This window comes from Euprymna scolopes, chromosome 12 (genome assembly GCF_053919585.1).
Source record: "Euprymna scolopes isolate OS-2025 chromosome 12, ASM5391958v1, whole genome shotgun sequence".
Classification (NCBI taxonomy): domain Eukaryota; kingdom Metazoa; phylum Mollusca; class Cephalopoda; order Sepiida; family Sepiolidae; genus Euprymna; species Euprymna scolopes.
Genome location: NC_136493.1, coordinates 9,059,153 through 9,080,236, shown reverse-complemented (window position 1 = coordinate 9,080,236; position 21,084 = coordinate 9,059,153). Strand labels below are relative to the sequence as shown.

The 21,084-nt window shown below is 34.4% G+C and overlaps 1 pseudogene; it reads right to left on the bottom strand.

Annotated features, from left to right (window-relative positions):
• Window positions 1-6,663: 6,663 nt before the first annotated feature.
• On the bottom strand, window positions 6,664-6,780 carry LOC145291861 (5S ribosomal RNA; annotated as a pseudogene).
• Window positions 6,781-21,084: the final 14,304 nt, after the last annotated feature.

Below are 21,084 nucleotides of genomic sequence, written 5' to 3'. Positions count from 1 at the left end.
ATCTGCTGACATCTTTACAAAAAATAGAAACAAATTGGATGTTAATAAAAAAGGAACGCTAAGATTGAAACTAAATAAAACGTTTGTTATTGACTATCAAGAATTGTTCGAAAGGCACTAAGAATAGGGATCGCATTAAATACAACTTTTTTTAAACATTTATTTTGCAAAATTTAAAAACTGATTTGATCACAGTTAATAAATAATTTTGTAAAATGTATTTTCAGTAATTTAATGAAGTTGTTTTACAGATCTAGGATTTGTGATCCATGCGATGAAAAAAAAAAAAGAGCTGAACTTTACTGCTCTAAAAGACTACTTTACCTCTTTCAGCAATTATGGATGGCTGTCAGTGAGTTCCCTGGAAGTAACAAAGAATGACGCCCCCACCTCTGTTTCTTCTTCCTCTGTCCAGTAGATCCTCCAGCACCAACTATCTTTGCCTAAAGATAAACTGCTTGTAAACTTTTGACAACCAAAAAACTTTCTTGCTTAATTCTTTTTTTTTTTTATTCCGACACTGTTTGGAGATCCCTTTCTGGAGAGTTCCAATTTGGAAGGAAGATTTTTAGGAAGAGCCAATTTCAGGGAAACATATTTAGTAAAGCATTTTTTTAAGTTTATAAGTTTATAATCAAATGTGAGACTGAGAGAAAAAAAAATGTGTAAATTCACAAAAGAAGCATTTTATACAAGTTTAAAAATGGAAGTTTACATCAAAAAAATATAGAATGTTTGTTTATATTTTTAGAGTTCTTGTAGAAAGAGAGGGATTCATTAGCTGAAATATCGAAGAAGTCTGAATCCATAATTTAATGAATTATCCACGGGTCTGAAAAATCATAATCAAAACTTCTCCACTTATAAAAATTACATTTGATTAAAAGTTATTAATAAGAGCTAATGTTCATTTGTTTTTATTGTAGAAAGAAAGTTCAGTGAGAAAATTTAGGCAGTGGCAAGTGAAGTGTATGTACAAGACAACTGGTTGATTGGTTGTTTTTGTTTTACGGCATATCAACCCTTCCCAGGTTATTTAATGCCGAATCCGGTGATTTTGAAGAAAATTTTTTTAATAGAATGTATTTGTTTTTTGCAAGTCGGTTTCTATTTAACCCATAGTTGGGACCCTAACAGGTACTACCACTCCGGGTCAGAGAGAACCTGGGAGCAATGGCAATTAAAAGGTGGCTCCACACTCCCCAAAGCCCGCAAGCTGGGGCCTCACCATCGGATAGAGTTTAAGGTCATATCCAGAACCACAAGACAACTGGAAACAAATGCCAAGATAAGCAAGAGCACATACAGTGCCTAGAATTCCCAAATGGTCACCCATCTGGTACTAACCAAGCTTAACGTTGTTTAACTTCGGTGATCTGAGGAGAACCGGTGTGCCAAGGCGATTATGCCGTATATATATATATATATATATATATATATATATATATATATATATATGTAAGTTAATTAATGCATTTTATATAACTTTTTTTTGACAAAGGAGTCACTACATATCAAGGCCTGGAGGCTACTTGAGGATAAGGGTTAATGTGTGTACGGTATTAATTGGAACAATAGCATAGTAATCATTGCTATTGGAAATTTGGTATAATTAGAATATTTAAGAGAACAGTTCAATTAGAACTTGTTTACGTTGGACTTGAAGACAATAATATTGTAGTTAGCTGAAAAGCAGGCCAACAGAACAGAGTTCCAAAGGTGAGCAGTTCTAAGAAAGAAAATTTGTTCATGAAATCCACGTTTAGGTTTAGGCTCCGGTAGAGAGTGGGGGAAAGTTTTGATAGTGATTTTGGCTAGATGAGTGTTTTTTGTGAAAGTTTGAGAAAGCATGAAGATTTTTAAGTTAAAAAAAAATACTACTTCATGATCGAAAACTATTTAATGATAAGAGTTATACGGATAGATTACGACCCAGAAAATAGCAGTTCTTCCCCCTTTATCAGAAAACATTGCTCATAGAATGTGAGGACAAAGGGACAAAATAAGGAAAACAAGTGTTACTACGCTGCCAAAAGTAAACTCTTGTTACTAAATTATCTCTACTATTATATAAAAGGAAGTTTATGTGTGTGTGGGGGGGTTCATTCCTTATGGACTTCTAAACGGCTGGGCTGATTTTTTAAAAATATCACACAAATATATTTATGTGCCTGACGCTGTTCTTAGATATGTTTTGTATCAGAATGTCTTCAATAAGCATTGCTAATCGATAATCGAAATAATCTGATGAAAGAAAGAACAGGCGATTGCGACTAAATCACAATTGCACTTGATAAGTTTTATTACGACACAAGCAGAAAGACCCCAATAAAATCAACAATCCGTTCTTTGATATGACAGGGGCGCATTCGAAATGAATGCTTCTGTTTAGAGCAGTAATGTTCAACTTTTTTTATACCATAGATCACAAATCCTTGGGGTATGTTCTGTAGACAACTTAATTAAATTACTGAAAAATATATTTCACAAAATCATTTTTTATTAACTGTGATCAAATCAGTTTTTAAATTTTGCAAAATATTGTACTTAATGGGATCCCTACTCTTGGTGCCTTTTAATCAATTATTGATAGACAATAACAAACGTCTTATTTAGTTTCAATCTTAGCGTCCCTCTTTCATTAACGTCCAATTTGTTTCTTTTTTTTATAAAGATGTCAGCAACAACTGAAAATCCAACTCCTACTAGCGAAGTTGTTGGAAAGGATAAAATGCTGGACTCAACTAAGTCATAAATTTATAAATTTGTTGGTTTTATTTCAATATATCAGAAAACTTCTTCATCTTTAACTCTTCTGGACAACTTTGAATTTTCTTTTAAATCCAAAAGTTCTTCAACTACATCAGGTTCTATAGTATTTTCAGGTTCAAAATTTGTTAAATCTTGCAACCACAGTGGATAAGTTGTGTTGATGAGTTCCTCATATCTTCTGTCAAAATCTTTCTTCAGGCTTTCCAGATGTTCAGCACCATTTATGACACATTTTGGACTTGAGTTGATGTTTTTTAAATTTTTGTTTTCCAGTATTTCAACTTATTTATAAAACCTTTAATATTTTGTGAACATCACTGGTTTAGAGCATGATTGAACTATGATGCTTGACTTTTGCATTTTAAACTTTAATTCAAGCCATTATATAAAAATAATTTCATAAAATCAACAGTAGGTTCTCTACAGTGCAATGTAGACTACAATGCATTGTGGACTAAGTCGCGATGGAGAGACATGTAAAGCCTCCTCTCAGTGCACCGCGTTGCATCCCCAACTAGAGCAGACAATTAATTGATTTGATTGAAAAATGAGTGAGTTGACTGATTTCGATGACAGTAAAATATGGGAGGGTGAAACATTTGTTGATCCTCATTCAATCCCAGACAATGACGGGTCTCCCTGCTAGTACTTTGTATTTGCTAGATTTAATGAATCATACTTTTTTCCGCAATCTGATTTACTTTTGAAAGATTGCTTTAATAAAGCCTTTTTAAACAATCAGTTCAATTCCAATAGAGTTGGCTTTTTTTTTAACATAAAATAAGCACTGACTCTCATAGACGAAAGCTCATTTTCATTCCTAACAACACTTTTGTTGTTTTCTGTCAAAAACAAACAGCAACATATGGAAGTTTTACTACTTCTCACCAGCCAAGCTAAAATCAGATAACATCTGCTGAAATCTATAAATACAATTCTAATTTTATGAAAATCTGTTAATATCTAGAAAAAAAAAAATGTGCTTCATTTCTTCTTTCACATGCCTAACATCAGGTAGAATTTCCATTAGTGGAGCTTCTTTGGAACACATTACCACGAGATTGCTTCCCTACTAATTGCAACTTGGTCACCTTCAAAGCCATTGTCAACAAATTCTTATCATGGACAGCCTTATATCATTTATTTCCACTCCTATAATGTTCCCGAGCTTTCAGCTGGCAATTATTCCTCTAGTGAGTCTTAGTAGTGACCTCAGTAGTAAAAAAGAAGTAATATTTAAAGCTTTACAGAAGTGTTTTACTTTATTTAATGCTGCATTATGGTTGAGAATATTTTGTTTGGATCATTACAAATATGGTTTGTTTGTTTGTTTTTGTTTGTTTGTTTTTGCTTTTGTTTTACGGCATATCAACCCTTTTCACGTTATTTAATACCGAAGCCAGTGATTTTGAAGAACAAGTTTTTAATAGAGTATATTTGTTTTTTGCAAGTCGATTTCTATTCAACCCATAGTTAGGACCCTAATTGGCACTACCACTCCAAGTCTGAGTGGACTTGGGAGCAATGGCAATTAAAGGTGGCTTCACACTCCTCAAAGCCCACAAGCTGGGGCTTCACCATAGGATATAGTTTAAGGTCATATCCAAGACCTACAAATATGGCCTGCATGTCTTGTAGCAGAAATTTCATTAACACATCTAGTAGTAACAGTAATAGTTATAGTGCCAACGGTGTGTATAGATCGTCTGTCTCTCTCTTTATTTCTTTTTTTATTTAATAACAGATCAATTGTATGTCTGCTTCTCTTTGTGCAGCTGATCTTTCTCCCTCGCTATATTTTTCTATGTTTAAAAAGAATGTGTCCGATATAGCATCTGACTTAACTGATTGATTAAACATCAGCATAGGCAAATAAAACCCGCTAAAAAATTCCGCCATTGCACACAGAAACCACTACTTCAATTGCTTTAAGAGTAATAGATGATTTGCCACTAAAGTCGCCCATAGAACCACCAGCAATAATTGCAAATGGATTATAGAAAATGCAAGAGAATATATATTCAATCCATCAAGTTGTAGTAGAAGAACAGAGGCTTGGCTCACACACACACACACACACACACACACACACACACACACATATATATATATATATATATATATATATATATATATATATATATATATATATATATATATATGTGTGCATGTCCTCTATCACAACGATCATTAATGGACCTGAGGTGATTTGATTTCATCAGCATCTGATTAAAGCCAAACTCTGCCAAAACTTTTGCAGCAAACTTAACCCTATGCAATCAGGACCACCTACCTCCAGGATTTCCTTCCAAGACCGAAAATAATCTGAGTGACATTCACATATCTTCTTGATATTGCCACACTCATCAAGAACCTTGATGCCAGCTAAGCAACTGATCCTGACAATGTTCCAGTTATAATACTCAAAAAGCTGCAACCGGAACAAGCACATATTCCTGCAAAGCTGTTCAACCGATGCTTAAAGAAGGAATGCTTCTCAACACCTTGGAAAACCTCATTAGTTTATCCAGCATTTAAAAATACTGGAAATTGGTCTTGTACATTTCAGTACAGATCAATTAGTCTTCTGTATGTCATGGGTAAGTTGTGGAATCTGTGTTAAATAGAGAAATTGTCTACCACCTCAGCAAAAAACACCTCAGTGACAAGCAATATGGTTTCCGCCTTAAGATATGTACAGCTTATGTACTGACAGTAATTTCACATAGGATCAATGAATCTATTGACAGTGGTTTCCTCTCAAGAGCAATTGTCATATCAAGAGCATTTGATAGGGTTTGTCATAAAGGTCTACTTTACAAGACTTCCAGCTACAGAATATTTTGAAATATCTTATCAAATTTGTTCTCTCTGATAGGTTTTTGCAAGTAGTCATTGATGGACAGAAGGTCGAAACTCAAAGCATGAATACTGGCATAACTCAAGGATCCACCCTGGGCTCAACTCTCTTCCTTATTTTTATCAATAATCTCCCAAATCATATTCGAAGTTCATTTGTCATATACGCAGACAACACTGCTATCTATGACAACACTTCAAAGGCCAACAACGCCCAAGATCTCTCTGAGTCTCTCTACTCAGATCTTAAGCACGTGATGTAATGGGGTAAAAAGTGTCTGTGTAATTTTAACGCATCAAAAACAAAACCTCTCTTTTTTCACCATAAATGTGCTGATCCCCACTTGGCCTCAATCGATATGAATGGCTCTCCTCTTAATGAAGCTCTTTGTTTTGACAAGCTTCTGGGTCTAACTTTCTGTCCTGAAATGAAAGACTTACATCAAATCTGTTGCCAAGGTTTCTACTACTCCAAAAGGGATCTCTTGATGCAATCCTTTACCTTTATAAGAACCAGATACATTCTAAAATGGAGTACTGTTACTACATCTGGGCAGGAGCATCCTATCCTGCCTTGACAGAGTTCAAAACTGGCTTTGAAACCTAATAGATGATGCCCTTTTCTCTTCCCTGCAAGCTTTTTCCCAGGTTTCACTGTGTTTGTTTGTGGAGTAGCCTGTTTATGTGTAATTAAATGCTTCAATAGTCCAGCTGTGTTGCATTTCTTCAAACAGACCACACAAAAAAATGTCCTCAGGTCGAGGTTTCCACTTGCTTGCATGTGATTTTTTGTGGTTGGTGTAAGCAGAGAGGAATATCTGATATATACAAACATTCATGTATATTGACAGACATGGCTTCCTTCAGGCTTGACAGACTATGGATACCCACTGTAAGGGTGCCTGTTCATGAAAATTTTATGGCAAGAGTTGCACAATCTCCAACCACACCTATCCTGAGTCGACATTGTTGAATACCAGTGGCAAGTGGAGGTTCGGGACGACTGGAAACAATGCCGAGATAAGCGGAAAGCACATACAGCGCCTAGCCTTCCCAAATGGTCACCCATCTGGTACTAGCCAGGCTCAACGTTGCTTAACTTCGATGATCTGATGAGAACCGGTGTGTCAACGTGATTGTGCCATACATTCATGCATACACACAGACAAATGGCTTTTATTTTATAGGTAATGTTTTGATCCATCAATATACAAGCTATTCTTTTTTTTTACTTATTTTATCGTTAAATGAACAAAAGAGAATATAGATGAAAACATCTTGTGCATTCAATTTTTTTTTTTCATTTCATTCTACACCATTCAAACGTTCTATGCCGTATTGTTACACTAAGCTTAACCATCTTTATGTCAATTAAATATCGCTACTTCCGCCGTAAATGCTAAAAGGTTGTAAATAATAATCATATAATTGAATGACTAATAAAAATGAGTTCAAATAAGCATCCATTTGTTCTTGTGAAATAAAGTAGTAGTAGTAGTAGGAGTAGTAGTAGTAGTAGTAGTAGTAGCAGCAGCTTAATCAGCTCGTCTTATCGCAATGAGCAAAACGGGTGGCATTAAACCATCCTTATGACAGGATACTAGTCTGTCACTGGCTATACTTCTCAACATAAGTGAGTAAATAGCGAATTATTTGGAGACACAAATGAATCTTAATACTTTACTATAGCCTATACAATTTAGGATAGAAATTACTTTCGAATTGACATTTTAAAGGCTGCAAAATCTCCTTTTTTATGGAAATCGTTCCAGACAAGGCGTGAAGCCACTTAATATAATGAGTTAATAAGAACGATAGATGATTATCGCAAAGACAGGAGATGCTTATTGGGCTTATTGTTCTTGTAAAAGACCAAGGTTAAAAATAGGAGGAAAACAATCAGAAGGAAGAGAGTTTTACAAGGGTGCAGTTCTTGGAAAAAAGCTACTGGAATAGGAAGTTGTATTACAATGAGATATCAAAACGACAAATTGATGGAGACCACTAGACAAATGAGTTGAAACAAAGGAAGCAAGGAACAGATCAGACAATTCTAAAGAATATATGCTATCATAGTAATTATAGAAGAGATTGAGACTAGCAACATCATGTCTGTGAGAGAGAAGTTTTTAATCAATTTTTTCCTAATCAATTTTGAGTTTAAATGTTCCAACAAAAAATATGCAATGCAAATTATATTTAAGATTTTCTTCTTCTTCTTCTTCTTCTTCTTCTTCTTCTTCTTCTTCTTCTTCTTCTTCTTCATTAACCCTCTCCCCCCTGTAACTTATAGACGCTAGGAGGAGGTGGATGAGGGCCAATCATACAAAGGAAACAGAAGGCTTGATCACTGCTTCATACAAGTAAATAGATTTTAAGTAGTAATTCTGAAACTATCAGCAACTCAAAATTGTACTTGTATACTCGTTGTGTGTTGCCATCTCAGTCAACGTGATTGAATTCCTCCTTGGTATATTCCCAACAGAAGCTGAACTCTACAATGAGCGATAGAGCACAAAACCAGTGAATAATCTAATCTATAAAAATACTTCCAAAGAAAATAAGTTACATTTCAATAAAAACATTTTATGCAATGTTTTCTTTTTATATTTTCATTTATCCTTGCTTCCATTCTACAATATAAACATTTCATTCTGAATGGCCGTTTCCTCTTCTTTAACATTATTCCATGTTGTTACGATGAAAAAATTCTAATTTGATTTAATTTCTTTGTGAATATAATTATTACTGCTTCAATATTTTTCACATCCATCTTTCTTATCTGCCACAAATGTCAATTACCAATTGAAGCCATTCTTTCTACTAACAGCAAGTTTTGCAATTATTAAAAACAAATGGTAATACTGATACATTTTTACGTTTATTAATACTTAATTAATACTAAATAATTTATTAATACTAAATAACCGTTTAAAAGTTCTTGTTTTTATTCACATAGAAACGAAACAAAAGGTTTGATCACTGCTTCATATTATTCAATATTAGTTTTTGGGTGAAATCAGCAGTGACTCAAAATTGCACTTGTATATTCCCATCTCAAATATTAAATTCCTCCCTTGGTATATTTTTTTATAAGTTGGTATATTTTCAACAGAAGTTGGACTCCAAAGTGGGCGACTGAGCATAAAAACGAGAGAATAATTGTATCTTCCTTTTTTGATGAAAAAATAAATTTTAATAAAACATAAAAGGGCAGGTGGAACTCTCTTGGTAGGCAATCACCTCGTGCTAATATCTTGATAGATGCACTGTTCCCCATCACCTCATGTTGTTAGCGCCAGGAAGAGCATTTGGCCTTTAAAAATCTTACCTTAAGGAAATGACTTCCAATCAGTTTCATTTCTGATAACATCTTACACAATTTTTTTTTTTATCAGATATTTGCGTTTGTAATTTTTAATATTTCAATTTTTCTTATTTTCACATCTTTACTTAGATTGTGTTGAATTGACTCCATCACGAGTCAAGGCAGTCCGTCCAGTCAGAAACACAGTACCGGATCGAGAGAGCCAAGATGGAAGTGAAGCTCCTGCCGAACTCCGTTGCTGAAAAGGTAAAAACCTTTCATGTGGGGTGGCATTTGTGGCGTACACAATAAGGATTGAATGGTGTATAATGCAACAGGAAGGAGATTTTTCCAATTATCAATCAAACATCTATTATTTGATGCAGCCAATTGAATGGTCTTCCAAATAATGCCATTACATCTTTCGCATTGCCCTTAGGTTTGTAGGGAGTTGTCCAACTTATAACTACTCTTCATTCCTGAGAAATTATTGAAGCTACTCTGACATGAAAGAAGCCCCTCGGTCTGAATGTATACAGGCAGGAACTTCAGAAACAGTGAATAGTGAACAGAGGCATTGTATAATTGCAGTAGCTCATATGTCTGAGCAAGGGAAGGCAAAAGGAAACCGTGAATATTCATCAACAACAGTTAATATATATCGGTTCCTTTCTTTGCTTGATAGCAGTCCTTTAAAATCAAGATTGAGTCTTTCAAACAGTTGTGTTGCTTTTATTAAAACGCCAGTTTTGGGTTTGTAAAACCGAGGCTTTTTCAGCACACGTTCGGCAGGAATTTGTAATTCTTTTTACCTTCTCCACTGAGAAAGGCAAGTTTCTACACCTCACAGCATGAACCATTTGAATAATGCCCAGGTGACAGAGATTGTTATGTAGTGTTTGAAGTTCGTCCCTGCTTGATGCCGTACAGCATACCCTTGACAGTGTATCAGCTGTTCTCGGTAGTTGAAGTCAAAAGAGATAGTTCTATTTTCTCATTCTTTAATTGCTTGTGGTATAAGAGTTGAACATAAAAGCAACAGAAATAAGTTTAAAGTGGTGCCATTCTCTTAATGCCTCGACTATGATGTAGGCTTCATTTTCAATTGCGGGGTGTCGTCATTCAGCCCATGATAGGGCCCTTGAAAAAAAAGGCTACAGGATGATCAGCTTGTCTCAAAGAAGCAGCAATAGCACAGTCTAACGCATCCGTTTCAACAACCAGAGGAATATTTTGGTCTATTGTTGTAATTGCTGATTTCGCAATATCCTTTTTCAGTTCCTCGAATGCCTCGACGGCTTGACGGCACAGAGGAAACATCTCTACTTATGTTAATGGATGTATCTTTTCTGAGAACAATGCAATCCATTGGGAAGGGAAGGCCGATTGTGAGTAACAGGCATCTGGAGTAAAGGTTTCAATCGATCTGCATACAGTGCTATAAAACCTTTGCTTATGGTATACCCCAGTAAGTTTATTTTGTCCAGTCCAAACAAACATTTGTCGTTTTTTAGGATAAGGTTATATTTGTCGACGGTGGACATGAAACATCTGAAATTTTTGCCATGTTCCTTTTTATTATGGAAACATACTGTGACATTGTCAATGTATGTAAATGTGCCTTCCGGTTTCTCATTTGTTATGATTTGGTCAACTATCCTTTGGAAGCTGGCTATCCCATTCATAATAAAAGGAATCCTGCGAAATTGGAATTGTCGACCGTTCGCCTTAAAAGCTGTGTATAGCTTGTCTCTAGGTCTAATAGCGATTTGATGGTACATGCTTTTAAAGTTCAGAGTGCTAAACATACACTATTTGGCTATTTTGCCTATTATTTCATCTATCCTGGGTAGTGAGAATGCGTCCAAAAGAGTAAATCTATTAATGGTTTGGGAGAAATCTATAACCATTCTCTTTTTATGGTTTTCAGAAGTGGTTATAACTACCTGAGTCCTCCAGGCTAGGCTCAATTATACCCTCCTTGGGTAATCTTTTTATCGCAAAGTCAATTAATTTTTTATTATAAGAAAAGCGTCTGCTTCTCACTGCTATAGGTTTTCAGTTTTCAGTTAGGTTTTCAAAAAGTGACGAATACTGGATTCTTGCTGTTGCCAATCCACAAATTTTCAATGCATTGAACTGCCAAACAGAATTTCAATCTGTGAGTGTTGCTGCAAAAATCGTGTCCCAGTATTATTTCGCAACAAAGGTTTTTCATTACGGATAATTTAGTGATTTTACAGGAGACGTCATTAAATAGTAAGTCTACCAAACAATAACCAATTACTTGTGCAAACAATGGTGTGTTTGCCATTGTTACTCTGCTGGGGGAGGGGACAAAATACAATTTGTTGGTTTTTACCAAGCTTTCATTGATAAATTTTTCTGAGTTCCCGGTATCAAGCAGTGCATTCATAAATCTCCCGTTATTTTTCACAATAGTTTTTCAAAGGCAGTCAGTGGAGGCAGCTAAAGTTGCAGATGTATTTTGACGAATGACTTTGTATAGGGTTTTAGAAGACTTGCATACCTTTGAAAAATGGCCAAGTTTTCCACATTTATGACAACGCGTATCTCTGGCAGGGCATGAAACTCGTAGGTGTTTAGAAAAGTCACAAAAATAGCAGGTGTCCTTTTTTAAAGCAGTAGTGACCGATTGTTCTTGAAGCTTCTTTGGACTATCATCATGAGGTGGGGGGCAGTAGGAACAGGTGGGTTTAGCGCAGCGCCCATGGTGCCTGACTGTAAATAAGAGCCACACTGCTGTATAGCACATTCAAAGGTATAGGCTTGCTTGTAAGCTGTTCTAAGTTTAAGGGTCTTATTCTCAAGAAAACGTTGTCTTACGTGAGCATTATGTAAGCCGTCAATAAAGGCATCCAAAATGTGTTGCTCAGGCTTCTAATGCTGTCATTGGGTAGAAGTTGCAATCTTTGCCCAGTGTCTGAAGGCTCTTAAAGAAAATGGTCCAATGTTTTGACTAATTCTTGTTCGCGTCGCAAGTAGGTGTCTAGAAAATATCTCATTTTTGGGCTTTATGTATGTAGTGTTCAGTACATTGATTGCTTCTTCGTAGGTAACACAATCCGAGTTTATTTCGTTGACTGTCTGAGACAGCTAGTTGGTTAGGAGTGCACGCTTATTGATGGGACATCTCGGTCTTTCTGAATGTAGAACCTCGGTGAAATTTGTAAATGTCTCCCGCCAATGTTTCCAGCACTTGCCGGCTGAATCGCTTTCTGAATCTGTTGTAAATCACTCTGGTCGCATAAATTGTTCTATTCTTAATTGAATAAATTGTAATGAAAACAAGACAAGATATTCCGTTTAGTAATCTTTTATTCAATTAAAAATCTTACTACTCGTCTACTTGACAAGTGGAAATGTACAGCTTTTATTGCTTAGATTATCAGGAGGAGATAATCCATATTCACAACAGTACAAATTCCGAGAATACTCTGAAGACACCATTAAATCAAAGATTTCCAGCCTTTGAATGTCAGCTACTCGTAGGGGTCAGATTTTTCATCTGTACAGAAGAATCATACAAACTGGTAGATGCAGCATCTTCACTTTAAGTACATTTATTTCTGCTTTGAAATTTTGTTTCCAATGCCTATTCTTTTTTTTTTTAATTGCCAGTTTTATGTAAACTTTATTCTTAGCTGACCACTGTTCTTGCACCATCCTGGTAGTGGTGTTGGTGCCATTGCTTTGTGAATCAGGTCAGCTAGTGGACGACCAAAGGCATGCCCAAACCATCAGAGCCTCCTGATAAGAAGTACTTTTCTCAAGTCTAGGAAGCTTACATGGTGCTTGAATTTTAGCTTTGGGATTTAGTCAAAAGTTGGTACAAATAATGTCGCTTTTTTCACGTTCAACTTCAAAAGATCATAACTCCTTTCATAATTCACTTTATTAATCGAAATAAGAACCATTAGAATTGACACATTTTTGCCAACGAGAAACAAGTTTATTTATCCCATTAGGATAGAAAACCGGAGTTCTGAAAGCAATGAAGTCATTGAAGGCTGATTCGGTATCATCTCGGTTTTTAAAGCATTTTTCGTGCAGGAAGTTGTCAAGATGCTTGAAAAAGTGATAATCGGGGGGGGGGGGAGTCTGGTGAATATGGCGGATGAAGCAGCCCAATTCGTTCAGCTTCTGCAGGGTCAGTTGAGCAACATGAGGGCGAGCGTTGTCATGACAGAGAATTGGTCCCTTCATATTGACCAATCTCGGGCAGATATGTTGGAGCTTCTGGTGCATTTCATCAATTTCTCAGCAGTACTTCACCGCAATCGTTTCACCTGGATTCAAGAAGCTGTGATGGATGATACCAACCGCAGACCACCAAACAGTCACCATAACCGTTTTTTGGTGGAATTTCGGCTTCGTGAAGTGTTGTGGAGCTTCTCCAGTATCCAACCACTCTGCCGAACATTGCTGGTTGTCATAAAGGATCTACTTCTCATCACACGTCACAATCTGCTCAATAAATGGGTCACTTTTGTTGCGCAGAAGGAGCGTAGAAGACACCTCAAAATGACGATGTTGATTTTCCTATTTGCTTTAAATGGCAAACAACCGTTGAGTGGTCGACCTTGAGTTCAACAGCAACTTCTCATGTGGTTTTGCACTTAAGGCTTTCAAATGTTCATTATCAACCGCAGTCGGCCGACCACAACCATCTTCGAGGCTCTCATCACCATTGCGAAATTTCTTGAACCACCATTGTGTCACTTGTTTGTTAGTGGTTCCTGGGCCAAATGCATCATTGATATCACAAGTAGTCTCGGCAGCTTTTTTGCCTAGTTTGAACTGGAACAAGAAAATCGTGCAGATTTTAATTTTATCCATGCTGTCAAAAAGCCTGCAAAAAAATGAATGAAGAGATTGAGAACATAAATAACACAATGCAATAAAGCAAAAAACGTGTTTAAAAATAATGTTTAGCATGGCTATATGTATATATATATATATATATATATATATATATATATATATATATCAATGAATTAATTCAAAAATCATATATAAAAGTAACATATGTGATAAAACAATATTGTTTTTTACACCAACCAAATACGAATCCAGAGAATGCCCTGAAGATATCACCAATTGAAGACTTCCAGCCTTTGAATGTCAGCTACTCGTAGGGGCCAAGTTTCATATCCATACAGAAGGATCATATGAACAAGAGCCTGGTTGATGTGGAATTTGGTTGCAACATCTTTACTCTAAGTATATTTATTTCCCCTCTGAAATTTTGTTTTGAAAGCCTATTAACTAAAAGGTAGCTTCTTTTTTAAATTTTCAATTTTATTCAATGTGAAAATTTATGTTGAAATATCTATCTGAATATTGATTGGCCCATTCAGAAAACTGTTAGTGTTCACTTATGGGTCAGGAGAGTGAAGTTTAATTTTGGGTCAAGTCAGACCAATGACTAAAAAAAAAATGGTACTTGATGCTCTCTTGCTAAATTCAGCATTATAAGGTAAACATCAAGGACAGGTGGAGTAATCCTTGGAAAAGAGTAGTGCTCTTTCCTACACCTCAATGAAAAAGGAATCTTCAGGTAGCCAAAGATAATAGCATTTCTTGGAGCTGGCACTAATCTAAAAAAATAATCGATTTTCCGTATCAAAGATCAAACAGTTAAAATTACATTTTGTTGATAAAAAAAAATGTTGAATCTGGGCCAAACAATGAGTCAATAGTTTTACATACAAATTTATTATTGACTGGTTTTGCTTTTTATGTATTTGCCATTGAATGGTTGCACTTGTATTGTTAGACTAGACCCTTCGGGCCTAAATAGGCCTAGAGAGTTTGTCTAACATATCTATATATCTATAAAAGTGAACGTGTCTGTCTGTCTGTGTGTCTGTGTGTCTGTCTGTCTGTGTACATTTCCCTACGTAATAACTCTGTCAATTTTTAGTCTATAGACTCGAAATTTGAAATACTGGGTACTGAGATTTGGGAAAATCGATGTGACAGGTGTCAGCCAGAAATTTGGCTGTTAAGGGGTCAAATTTAAACGATTTGACCTTTAAGAACTCTACCAAACTCCTCCGACAATTTTGGGTCTACACCTTTGAAATTTTAGATATAGGTTCAATGGACATGGATCTAACGTAATAACTTGATTTGAGGCTAAAACAATAAATTTTCAGGGGTCATAATAGGGGTCAAAGTTTAAAAAATTACCCCCTTTTTTTTTTGGCTCAGCATACACCTCTAAACACCCGGGCAACGCCGGGCACCCATGCTAGTATATATATATATATATATATATATATATATATATATATACATATATCCCCAGAAACAGTTGAGCAACGCTGATGAGAGTTAATGAAACTCGAAACACGTGTGTACGTAGATTACTGTTTTAAAAATAATAAAAAAATAAATTAAAAAATATTATATATATATATTAAAAAATATTATGTATATATTATATATATATTAAAAAAATATTATATATATATATAATGCTCCCTAGCTTGGGTTGAGCATATTGGGAAGTGATATACAAACTGCCATTAGCATATTAAGCGATACACTTTGTGTAAAAAAACCGAGCTAAGGCATTTTGGCGATGCCAAAACATCGTTAATTCATTACCCGCACAGCACACACACACACACACACACACACACACACACACACACACACGTGTGTGTGTATACATATATATATATATATATATATATATATAGGGTGCCCATAAAGTTTGCCTACATAATCTACACGATGCTTACACAAAGTCTGGCTACATTATGTAGCCAGAGTGTATATATATATATATATATATATATATATATATATATATATATATATATATATATATATATATATATAAGAGAAAAGACATTAAAACTATAAGCTGAAATTTACAATCAAATTTATTGTTTAACTGAATACTCCCAAAAACAATTTACAAAGTCCTTATTCCGCGGAGTTTCAAAGAATGCTATTCTTGTTATTCTTCTCATCAGAAGACAGAAAGAAATCAACAAATTATATTTGTAGCAATGCTAGAATTCGCTGGTTAAGACATTAAATGAAACCGAAATTTATTATAGTCATAAATTGTAAAAATATACATATCCTTTAAAAACGAGGGAAAAAATGTAGGAAATGTAAAAAATAATAAAAACAAACCAGGTATAATCATCACCACCGAGAGAGTAGGCCAGTGAACATGACAGCATAACGTCACTTCCTGATCAACTTGTAGGAATAGAAAGTTTCCGGTGTTCAACCATGTGGTCACGCTAACAGGCATAAAAAATATAGCTGTGTTACCGAATATCCATGTATGTTCTAAAGAGAAAGAACAATTTTCCATTTGGATAATAATTATTATAATTGCACATTGGGATAATTTTAATCTGATAAAATATAGTAAGCGAACTCGTTTTTTAACTTTTATTTCAATTGAAGAAAGTCGAATATTTCATTTTATTTTTTTTTTTTTTTACTGCAAAACAAACAATTTTTATATAATATTTTTCAGTCCGTTCTTTTAATAATAAATAAAACTTTTCACTGAGTATTTCCAAATATTTTAAAGTTAGCATTTTTCACAACAGTTTTAAAAAATTTTTTTTAACGATCAATAAATTTTCAATATTTTAGCACTGGGCATTATTTATTTCTTTGAAATATATTTAAAACTTCAAGTTTTTGTTTTTTATAACATTTTTACTGTAAATAATTTACATGACTGGAACGGGAAATGAAATAGGAAACTTTTTATTCTCTCCCGAGATATACGAACAACACAAATTAATTAAAAATTCAGGGTTCGTTTTACTATACACATAGATTAAAAAAAGTTGTTAAAAAACAAATATATAACAAATAAATATTATCAAAGGCAAGATAAGTGATTTTTCTACCAAACTGGATAATTCTTTAGTGTTTTTATTTAATGTAAAGTGTTTATTCAACTCAAAAATCATAGTGTTTACCGATGTATTTGAAAAATGCAAATGGCGGCATGCTCGCTATTGAACACGTTAAGTTTGGGAAAATGAGTTTAAACAAAAAAATTATACAAAATACTGTTAGAAACTCACTCAATATATGTTACCGTGACATAAGCGGATATATATTTGGTAGGTTTCTAACAGTATTTTGTATAATTTGTTTGTTTGAACTCATTTTCCCAAACTTACTGAGTACAATAGCGAGCATGCCGACATTTTTCTTTTTAAAATATATTGATAAATATTGTATAATTTTCGAAGCGATTACACGTTTTAAAGTGAGTAAAATCACTAAAAACCTTCCCAGATAGGTAGAAGAGTAACTTATCTTGCCTTTGATAACATTTATTTGGTATATATTTGATTTTTTTAACACTTTTTCGAATCTATGTGTATAGTAATACAAACCCAAAATTCATTAACTAATCAGTTTTAATTAGTTTTGATATGAACTAAAAATAAAGAATATGTTAAATAAAAATAAATATTTTCTTGTTTTATCTTATAAATAGATGTTGTTTGTACCGTGCTGAAATATTATTTAGAAAGCTATTTTTAACGGAGGGGGTGGGCGCTTTCTAACAATTCTGCACTTTCACCTAACAATTTAATGAAAAAAAAAGAGGGTTGTTTTGTTTCGGCTCTATATATTTGAAAAAGACAAACGGCGGCGAGCTCGCCGTTGAATACGTCAAGTTTGGGAAAATAAGTTCAAACTGAAAAAACTATACAAAATACTGTTAAAAACTCACTCAATATATGTTACCGTGACATAGGCTGACATATATTGAGTGTGTTTCTAATATTATTTTGTAATACAAACCCTTAAATTTTTATGGTATCTTTTTTTTGGGGGGGGGGGTGCTATACACAGATTCTAAAAACTATACAAAATAGTTACATTAAGTAAGAACACTAAAAACATCCAGTTAGATAGAAAAGTAACTTATCTTGCCTTTGATAACATTTATTTGTTATAAATGGGCATAGAAGAACAGAAAACCAAAACTTTAAATATAATTTCTGTATTTAAAATAATAGTTATTTAAATATTTCAACATATAATCTTGTGGGGAAAATCCAGCTTCCCAATAAGGGGTATTCTGGATAGGAACAAAAATAATATCAGTCATGAAAGATTTCTCCTCCACCGACCAAGGACAGAAAAGGTAAAATGTAGCATCAAAACAGATACTACACTGTAATCTTATTCCAAAGGCCAAAAAATATTTGTGGTTAATGTTTCTTTAATTGGTTGTTACCTAAATTCATAATTCAGTTTTATCAGTATTAAATTGTATCTTGCTTTAAAATTACTTAATTTTACATATATAATATTTATATTTTATATTGAATAAAGTTCAGTTTCAGTATTAATCGAACTTTGTTTCTTTTTCTTTTTAAAAATGTTTTATTGCTCTTTTTCAAATGGCCCTCATATAGTACTGACAGTCTGACAAATCTTACCTACATTGCTTGCAGACATTTTTCAGTTAACAGGCCTTCTTCTTACTCTCGGTGGCCGTGGTATAGCATTGAAGCTTCCATGGAGATTCTTTTAAACGTAATCCGAAAGGCAAAAATAATTCTTTAGACAGAATCAAATCCAAATTGTTTTTGCAGATAGGGCAGTAGTCCAAAGATAGGCTGATCCCCAGTTTAGTGGATTCGAGAAATAAGATGAGCAGAAAAACAACATATCATCTCCCATCGTTGGCTTAATTAGAAAAAAAAGCTTGAGCTTTTTTTGGGGGAGGGGGGGGGATTAAAAAATCTATATATAAATACTGGTATTTATATTATATATATTATTTGCTTATATCAGGTAAACACTGCATCTTTTTTTATATCATTATATATATACATATATAATGAAATAAAATATATATAAATATCTATATATAAATACTGGTATTTATATTATATATATTATTTGCTTATATCAGGTAAACACTGCATCTTTTTTATTTCATTATATATATATATATATATATATGACGTTTTAACGAGGAAGAGGTCTCTACTTACTAGTAACTGGCTGACCAAAACATGCTCATGAATGTGTACTGGCATATTAATGCTTATGTAAAATAAATAAAAAGTATATACATATATTAGTGATGGGGTAATTCTAATTTCCGATTCCAAAACGATTCCTTAAAAAGAATTGTTGAACTTAATTTTATATTGTTGGCACTAAAGATGGAATGAAGAATATTTATTAATTTCAAAAAGAGCAAAAATTGCATCATATTCCTTTCAAATTTCGGACGCTCAGAGAATCTCACTCATTGTCTTCCACAACACTATATACACTTTGAATGCTAGCGGGTTTAATTTATTCTGAAATAGAACAAAGACATCCTTTTCACATCACATATACACAAGTATATCTTCAAAAATTGTACTGGTATTTTATTTTATTCAAATTAATCATCCTGGAGAAGTCTTCAAATAATGACGAAACATTGATGAATATATAAATTGGTTTGCCCTTTTTTCATCTGTTCATCACGTCAGATTATTACTTCCATAATTTTTATCATATATATATATATATATATATTCTACTATTATATAAAAGGAACTGTGTGTGCGTGTGTGCGTGTGTGTGTGTGTGTGTGTGTGTGTGTGTTATGAAATTTTACACAAAGGTACTTTTTGTGCCTGGCAGCGTTCTTAGATAGGTTTTTTCCTCGATATCTTTGATAAGTATCAATAATCAAAATAATCTAATGAATGAAGGAACAAGCAATTTTGACCAAAGTTAACACCTTACACAGCCTAACATCAAAGTGCATTTGAGAAGGTGTATTACCACATAAACCGAAAGGTCCAACATATAAAATCAACACTAGGTTTTCTGATATGACAGGGATGTATCTGAAGTGAATGTTTCTGTTTAAAGCGCAATTGCACCATGATACTTAGCATTTTCATTTTAAACTTAAATTCAAGCAATTATCACTACACAAGCAATAAGGCCAGGTATATAAAATCAATAGTAGGTTCTTTGATATGATAGGGGCGCATTGAGAATGAATATTTCTGTTTAAAGCACAATTGTAGTATGACGAGATCCCTGGCGACACCAGATGATATTGCTTTTCAAATTGAGGAAGAGAAGATGGGAGAGGATGGGGTATGGTTGGGGGGGGGGGGCATGCTGACACTTGGTCAAGGAAAAACATGTTTATGAGATTCCTGTCCCCCAGAGAAGAAATATAAAATATTTCAATGGGAAATAAATAGTTATCGCTTATCACATCAGTGCCGGGGTGGGGTTTTTAAGAGAAAGACAAACGAGAATCGACATCTATCAACAACGAAAAGGTTGTTTTTAAAATCTCTGTTGAGCGAGATGAAGAATTGGGGGGAGCGGTCGCCACCAGGCATTGTTCGACCTGGGGTGACTAATAACTCCTAATTACATGATAAGTTAACACCTCAGTGCAATGAGGGTTAAAAATTGGTATAGGTAAAGCCGAGAGGAGGAGTAGAAATTAGGGAAACAGAGAGAGGGAGGAAATTCAAAAGAAGAAAAAGGGAGTACAAATTAATAGGGAACGAAGAGAAAGAGAGAAAGGGAAGAGGAAAGAAAGAATAACTCCAGAAAGGTGGAAGGAGAATTTCTGATTTGATAAAAAGATTGGCTTTTTAGAGTTAGAGTCCTTTTTACTGGCTGGCATTCGAGGCGTCCACATCGCTCTCACCCCGCCTGGGGGGGGGGGGTGAAACCTCATAAGAGCTAAGTTGGAAAGCTCTTGTTCTTAGCTGGGAAATTAATTAGAGGACCTTAACCTGCATCATGAAGCTTGGATCAAAGAACTCGACTATAAACAAGTGTAAAACGATTTATGAATAATTATTTTGTTACGTTATATAAAAATGTCCCAGAGTTTTCCTTTCTTTCTCGATTGCCGGCCTGAATGAAGATGCAGTTTATTTCAGGTATGCCCTGACGCCAGATGATGAAGGAGACAGACTGGATCCAGCACGAAGCCAGAGTGACGACCGAAATCGACAATGTTGCCACACGGACTTAGGGTCATGCACATTTCGCGTGCCCTGAGCAGCAGAAGGATATTTTCCAGTGACCAGCGAGAGTCTGGTCACCCTTGAGGGGTCCACCACTAGACA